This window comes from Aegilops tauschii, chromosome 3, assembly GCF_002575655.3.
Source record: "Aegilops tauschii subsp. strangulata cultivar AL8/78 chromosome 3, Aet v6.0, whole genome shotgun sequence".
Taxonomy (NCBI): domain Eukaryota; kingdom Viridiplantae; phylum Streptophyta; class Magnoliopsida; order Poales; family Poaceae; genus Aegilops; species Aegilops tauschii.
The window spans coordinates 168574880-168582883 of NC_053037.3; the positions used below are offsets into that span (position 1 = coordinate 168574880).

The 8004-nt window shown below is 40.5% G+C and overlaps 1 long non-coding RNA gene across 5 annotated transcripts; it reads right to left on the reverse strand.

The window, feature by feature from the left end:
- Positions 1-2198: 2198 nt before the first annotated feature.
- Positions 2199-6944, reverse strand: LOC109766402 (uncharacterized). 5 transcript variants are annotated; one of them, XR_012204624.1, is made up of 8 exons: positions 5347-6944; positions 5191-5258; positions 4768-5024; positions 4565-4642; positions 4023-4134; positions 3656-3747; positions 3069-3199; positions 2199-2963 (listed from the first exon to the last, which is right to left on the reverse strand). It is a non-coding gene; the product is annotated as an uncharacterized lncRNA (long non-coding RNA). The 5 variants fall into 5 exon arrangements; XR_012204622.1 differs by having other exon boundaries at positions 4023-4173; XR_012204626.1 differs by having other exon boundaries at positions 5382-6918.
- Positions 6945-8004: the final 1060 nt, after the last annotated feature.

Genomic DNA, 8004 nt, shown 5'->3' on the forward strand with positions numbered 1-8004 from the left:
GCATAATAATTTCTCTAGATCATCTCTATCCTTACAAGCAAGAATATCTCTAATTGTCTCCTCCTTCATAACATAACCTTCCGGTACCTTAGGCAATTCATATCTAGGAAGGCTAGTTCTAGCAGGTGTTTCAAGATTTTTAGTTTCAAGCTCATCATCAGATTCAACAACATCATGTTGTCTTACTCTAGCAATTTGTTCATCAAGAAATTCACCTAGTGGCACATCATCATCATGCAAGGTACTAGCATCATTCATAGCTGAAGTAGCATCATCAATAACTTGCGACATATCAGGATTAATAGCATGTGGTGGTGTTGCAAGTTTATTTATAACAGAAGGTGAATCTAAAGTGGAGCTGGATGGCAGTTCCTTACCTCCCCTCGTCTTAGAGGGAAAGATCTTAGTCTTAGCATCCTTCAGATTCTTCATGGTGATAAATTGATAATAATCCCAAGTGACTCAACAAATATAGCTACTAGTAGAGTGCCCGTGCGTTGCCACGGGCTCTTGAAATAATTTGCAAGAGTTACATGTTAAATTTCACACGTACAAACAATATAACACAAACACAATTATTGAATAATTGAAGTCCATTTTTGCAATGTAATGATAACAAAAAGAAAGATTAACGACATGTCCATGTAACAAACTGAGCGATGTTTGACCTTAACATCTATTACAAAACTATCAATATCTAGATGATGTGCTTAAATTTTTTTTTCACAATATCAGGAAAGTTGCCTTTAGCTTCATTCCCACGATGTTTTAGCAAGTATAATAAAAATTGTTTCCTCAACTCATACCCATCATGCACAAACAATATATGTAGTTAGTATGAAAATTTCACGCCGAAGGTCTTAAAACATGTAACAGACAATACTCACCCCGCGAACCGGCTTGACCAATTCTTTACCGTTCCACCAGAGCATAAAATGAAAAACAAAATAGCCAGACACATTCATGCCGTTTTTTTAAATCAATAATATAAAGAATATAGTGATAACAAAAATAAATGTTTTTATTATGAATTCATTACCCGTCTATACTCATTGAAATACCAAACGGAAATAAATGTTGCCATTTAGATATATCGAAATTCCAACCAGGCAGCTTTATTTCGAGTGCTTCTTTGAAATCCCTTGCAAAACTTTTAAATTTCAGTGCATACCTCAAATTATTATCCTCTAACGATTGTGATGTTTGAATAGGATCCATAATATATAGACGATGTGCCTCTTTGTCGATGACATATAAGATGTATCGGCCGATGGATGCATAGGGAAGATAAATCTACAAGTGGAGCTATTAGAAACAACAAATAAACCATGATAATAATAGACAAAATACTTGTCGTTGTCTATCCCAGGCCAGCTATCAAATAATGTTGCCAACGTCTAGATAGTTTCCTTCTCGCAAAAACTTCTTACCTCGTGTTGACTCTAGCATCATGGACTAAGTAAAAAAATTGTTTCAACATGTTGATACTAATGCCACATAGAATGAAGAGTTACGATAACTTACACAAAATCTTAGATCCATGTAGTGTATAGGAGGATCTGTGAACAATACTCCCTCGTCACATGCCAACTTTCCAGAAAAAATGTGTTTGAAATTATATAGTAAGAATATGAAGAGAAATGTTACTCAGTTATGCAGTCAGCCAAAACAAATTCAAGAATATTAACACCATGCAGAATGTTGAAAGCTTCTGTTGACCACTGACCACCAACATGTTTTCAGAAAAATTGTGCCTCAAACAGTATATGCAAATACAATGGTAGTTTTTTGACCTGCTATGTGCATTACACACAAGTTCATATCATTTTACTAAGTTGACAATGTTCAGCTAGTTCAGGCAGAGAACAAGTTTTCCTTTCTTAGTTCACCCGTTTTCTCATAAAAAGGAAGCTTAGAATATTTGATGTGCAGATTAACCAGAGACAATATAAGCTTCGGTATAACCCACAGATAATTTGGTATGGAGTGAAACAATAAAGCTCCTTTAAACCATGGACGTTTATTTTCATTATAAGCAGTGATCAACATGTACTTACTAATAATTATTATTCAAAACTTGATGTACTATTAATAATTACAAAAATTCCGCAAAGAACTTGAGAGGTAAGCACAGAGTTAATCAATAGTTACTACCAATAATTTTTAAATATAGAGATTCATGAGGGACAAAATAGGTATAGAACAATAAATGCACAATTGGCATTGTGGGATCAAAAGAATCTTCTATACAATATAATGCACCATCAGCTCGTCGCTAACTGCTTGCAAGAGTATTCTTTAACATCGAGCATAAAACAGTACAATCATAGTACCATTGCTCTCTTTTCGACGGTACATATTCACCTAAACAACATGTTTGATAATCTAGTAACATGCAACTTTGTCACAACAGTACCCACTCTCCACCCCAGTTAAACTAAAGCAAAAGGCTTCTCTAAAGACATAGACAGAACGTTGCTCATATCTAGCAACAACATAACCATCCCCTATCAGCCAATGCCCTCCATCCCTCCCTCTCTCTCACACACACACACGCGCGCGCGCACACACACACACACACAACAAAGCTAGCACAACAACATGTAGCACGACGTGGCCACATCCCATCGTCTCATCTCCCTGAGAAGGTGATGTTGCTGCATCGCCATGGAGCCCGTAGAAAGGTTTGACCGCACAACACACAAACACCACCAAATTGTGGGGCCATTCGTGATCTACGCTTTCCTGGTTCCCACGGCGTCAGGTTAATTTCTTTTGTGGGTCAAGATTTTCAAGAGAAGATAACCTCACTTCCGAGCCACCATTTCCATCATACACGCTGAGCATCTCTCCTCCCGTGACTTGGCCTTTTACTATTGTAGTAACAACCATGTCATCCCAGTACTTGTTCTTCATGTTATTCTATCGATGGAATAATTTGAGTTTTTCGACCGAACGCTTGTCTGCATTTGAGCACAAATAAATTAGCTGAGATAACCAAGTAAATAAGTTCAAATTAATAGGATCATAAAATATAAATTGAGCACTGAGGCAAGTAATATCATTACCGATCTTGTATCTTCTTCCGATGTCCAAGCCATACGGTGTGCGATCCTACCGGGCTCTGAATCCGCTTCAAGACGGACGACAAGCCATGACCATATAGACTCATTTAATCCTTTTGAAATGAGGAGCCTATCTGGTAAGGAACGCTAGGTTCAGACATGACTGATAGACTATTCCAAGAAATAATGGTACAGGCAAAAAAAATACAAACAACTGCATGTTAAGATTAGATGGGAACCCGAGAAGCTACTAAACCTACATATCTACAACTAAGCAGGAATATTCATATGATTATACCGCACACAATGATTTGTATCTCAGTAAACTCCTTGCAGTCCAAAATGAATCTGCACTACTAAGACCTACAGAGTCAGTTACAGAAAGTTGCTTCACTACATTATTATCTCAGAATTTCATTACATACTACAACAGTAGCAAGAAAGCATCTTGGTTGAGCTTATGCAAGTACTATAATGTGATCTTAAGAAAGAAAAGAGTAAATTGGTCAGCTTACGCAACTACCAAAAATTCAGCTTACACAATTTTGTTATAGTTTCACGCAAAAAAAATTATGGCACAAGTGCACAACCTTTAGGAGCTGAAAAATACTGGATAACATCTCAATGAAAACATGTTGTAACACAACTGCACAAAAGTATTATGCCGAGAGCACCAGCCCACCTGCAAAAATTGATGTAGGCCAGCTTTAACATTTTAAGCAACACACACAGAACAAATTAACCTTGAAGTCTTGAATTGACCATTGGGCATGCATTTAGCTTCACTATCATACTTCATATGTATGTTTTACTAAAGCAATGATCAAAACATCATTGTTGTATCCAAAAAAATAGAACACGACTTTGACGCTCTTATAGAATATAATACAATGAAAAAGTTTACGAAATATAAGAGAACACTTTCAGCTTCAGATGTGTCAAGTATCTTACTGTTACCTATCATTGTATGATGCTTTAGTTCCAAGAACTGACATGAATCAACTAAATGCCTTTCTTGGAAATAAGAAGAATATTGTTCCTTATTTTTGCCATCGATTCCTCTGCCATTCTTGGTGATATATAACCAGAACACACATAGTGATAAGCTCTTTTGCAGGGACATGAAAAGATACATTAGATCTAGATGGATGAATGAATAGTGTATGCATATACTTTGTGACAATTTAAAAACAGTACATATATCACAAATGATACACCTTTTTTAGATCATGATACACTAATATTTTAAGCAACTGATTGTATGATGAAAGTAGTATTTTCTTACTTTGTGCTCAACCTTCCTAAACAGATATAGAATAGCCGGCCATATCCAACTATAGAGCAGACAACATAGCAGCCAAAATGTTTTATATTGCAATTAATTATAACACACTGGACAAGAGTAATCTTGCATGGGATGTATTACTACAAATTGATAAATCATATTTATAAGAAGAGCTTTCTAATAATATACGTCAAGAAAAAAGTACCAATCTTACCACGTATAATTTGGCACATATCATCAACTTATCTGACTAAAAGATAGCATGGTATTTCATCTCATGGGTATCTGTAAACTGGAAAAAATGTGAACTGAAGCAATTACCATGATACATTAGAGTTAGAAGGATGTGCACTAACTTCTCTTCTCAAGCTAGCTCCAAATCATGCTCAAACATAAGGCATATGAAAGAAGTGATACCTGATGATTCACCATATGTTGCTACCACTGCTTCATTCTTCTTGCAGTTTGCATGGTTGTTCCGCTGCTCACCACTGCCTCGCCTTACTGCTGCTACTCGCTAACGCCGCCCCGTAGTGCAGCTGCTGCTGGTCACTGCCTCATCTTGCTACTGCCGCCCGCCGCCCTGTAGAGCAGCTGCTGCAGCTGGTGGCCGCCGCAACTTAGTGCGTCTACCAACATCCAGATGCCCTTAGGCGCCACAGGTCACCACGCACCTCACCACAGATCCACAAGAGAGATTGAAATAGTTAGTAAATTATAGGCCTAAAATATACACACTTATTTAACTTTGCAAATAAAGATAGTAAAACGGAGAAAAATTAGGAAACGAACTGATAAATTTCAATCTTTATTATGCAAGTAATACCATACGGGGCTTACCAATCAATGCTGCTCTTCAACTATGTCCCCTAAGAAACTGGTCCTCACCGCAGGTCACGTGCGAAGATCTGTAAAGCCGGAATCAAGTAGGCAACACATGTCATACATTATTTCCCCCATAGGGATTTGTGAAAGGGCGAAAAAGACGACGATAACCATGAGTGAGCTAGAAGAGGGACGCCATGACACACTAGATGATGTAGATTCCGGTCGTTGTGAGTTTCATCCAGTGGTGACGTGTCCCGTTGCAGTGTATCAATGGTCAGGTGATGAGCAAGGAGTAGACCCATTCCAATAGTCTCGAGCTTAGGAGAGGCAAATAAGACTTGAATGCACATAGTTGATCAAGTGATGCTCAAGATTAACAATTTAGTAGCGACTCAAATAAATATAAGCAAAATGCCGATGCATTCTTAAACTGGAAACATTGGACTTACAAAAGTTTCCATTTGTAGTGCTATGGCAGAGATGTGGATGAAACTACAATGTTGTCATATGATCATGTACAATAATAAGAACTCAAGGTGAAAGAATATATTTGCACAGAAACAATCATGTGTTGTCACCAACTACAACATGCTCTATATACCCCATCACCAACTACGTATAACATGTGAAAATCTTTGCAAGTGTCAGATTTGAACTAAGTTGCATCTATATTGTCTTGAAAAAAACTATAGCATGCTTCAGCATCAAGATGTCACTGTTTCGTAATGCCAAATAAAAAGGATGTTGGCATTGCAGTACGACTGAAACACTAAAAACTAAGTGCCAGCAGCTCAATGAAACTGGGATCTACCTCTTGGCTAGTTAACAAGAGGGAGAACTAACAACATCAAGGTAACCATTCTTAAAAGTTATAATTAACCACTGAATAACAGTAGTTTCCAGACTAAGAGTTCATAAGTTAGGGGCCACATTAAAATCAAGGCATCGCTAGTTGATAAGCAGAGCAGAACAATCAAGCATATCAACTACCACAGGTCCACGATCGGCTCAAAGTACTAATCATTTCCTCTACGTCAGTCCTGAAATCTGAAAATAAACATAAGCAGAATCTCATGAAGCAAGAACTACTTCTGGAATGCAAATATCATCACAAAAAGGAAAATCCTGCTTGTCTATCTCTAAGTGCCTAGATTTTTTGTCGCTGCTGCTAGCCACGGAAGAAAGTGGACGCGCTAGGAGAGCTCTGGCAGAATATTTTCTCTATCCCACAAAGAAAAATGGAGGTCGTGGTCGGTGCCACGCTCGGTGGTGCTCCGCCGATCCTGTGCGTCGCGTCCAGAGGAAAGGCTGGGAGTGGGCACGGGTGGGCGACTTGGGTGCCGTTTTCATTGTCGCGGTCGTGGATCCCTCCAGACCGTGGTATCCGTCATGGATCTAGGAAGGAGCGCTGGTTGGTGCTGGACGGCTTCGGCATGTGCTGGGATTTGCTGATGGTGGTGATTGACGGGGGCCGCCACAACAAGGCGATGGTAATGGCGCAAGGGCGAGGACACGGATGGGAGCCCTAGCCGGGCAGGTGAAGGGATCGGCTGCGGCTCCTCAAGGGAATCGGCGGCGGCTCGTGAAGGGGATAGTAGCGACGAGATCGGCGGCGGCGAAGGGATCGGTGGCGGGGAAAGGATCGGCGGCGGGGAACGGAGGTAGTGCAGGGATCGAGGGCACTCTGGAGGCCTCGATCCTTGATGCGAGCGCGAGGGCAGCGGCGAAGGGATGAAGTGCGAGGGCGGCTGGCGTGGTTCTCGCTCGAGGGCACTCCGCAGGCCTCGCTCGTGGTTTTTTTCGTTGGTTTTCTTTCGTGGGTTTATATTTTACTATTTTTTTTGGACGTGGAGGCCTCGTTGGCTACCTGGAGGCATCGCTACCTCCACGGGAGGCATCGCTCGTAGTTTCTTCTGGTTGGGGATCGTTACCTGCGGGGGAACTGCGAGGTGGGAGATGGGAGGGGAGACGAAAAAAAACCAGACAGTGTGTAACATCCCAAATTTTCAATTTAAAATGTTATACATAGGTCATTCATGCATATCATATTTTATTGCATTTCGTTTTGCAATCCTCGAAATTCTAAGCAACTCAAGGACCCACGAAGAGAGTTGGGGATTTCACCATTTTCATATTTGAATTTTCTCAAATATCGAAACAAGGATCACCTTGGTTTTAATAAATTTTTCTCTCCGAAAATATTTCATATTAAAAATATATGAGAGGAGATAATATGACTTCTCCAAAATAAATGAAATATTGAAGGAAAAAAATTAAAATCAAATAAACATTTTATTTGGATTTTTATTGCAATTTTATTTGAATTAGAAAAAAGTATGCATTTTTCAAAATTGCATTTTAGGGCCAAGGAAATGTTCATCTCGTTCTAAATATTTTATTTAAACGGTGAAATTTGTTTTGGTATTTTTAGATTTATTTTATTTATTAGGATTTTTTTCGGTGAAATCTGTTTAAAAAAAAAGTTTCCCGCCCGACTGGGTCGGAGCCCAGCCGAGCAGGCCGGCCCGCCTAGCGTCGCCGCCTCCCCTCCCGTGCGCGAGACGGACTCGCCGGAGTCCACCCGAGCCACCCCTTCCCCAAGTCGGCCTCACCCCCGACCCCCTATAAGTACCCCGCCGTCGCCGCCCTCTCCGCCACCCCACCACCCCGCCACCAGACGCCGCCGCCGCCTGCTCGCCCCACCGCTGCAAGCCGCCGTCGAAGCCCCCCGACACCGCACCTCCTCGCCGGAGCCTCGCCGGAGGTAGCCGCCAGCGCATTTCGTCGGTTTTTTCGGTTAACCGTTCGGTTTTTTAGAAACCCTAG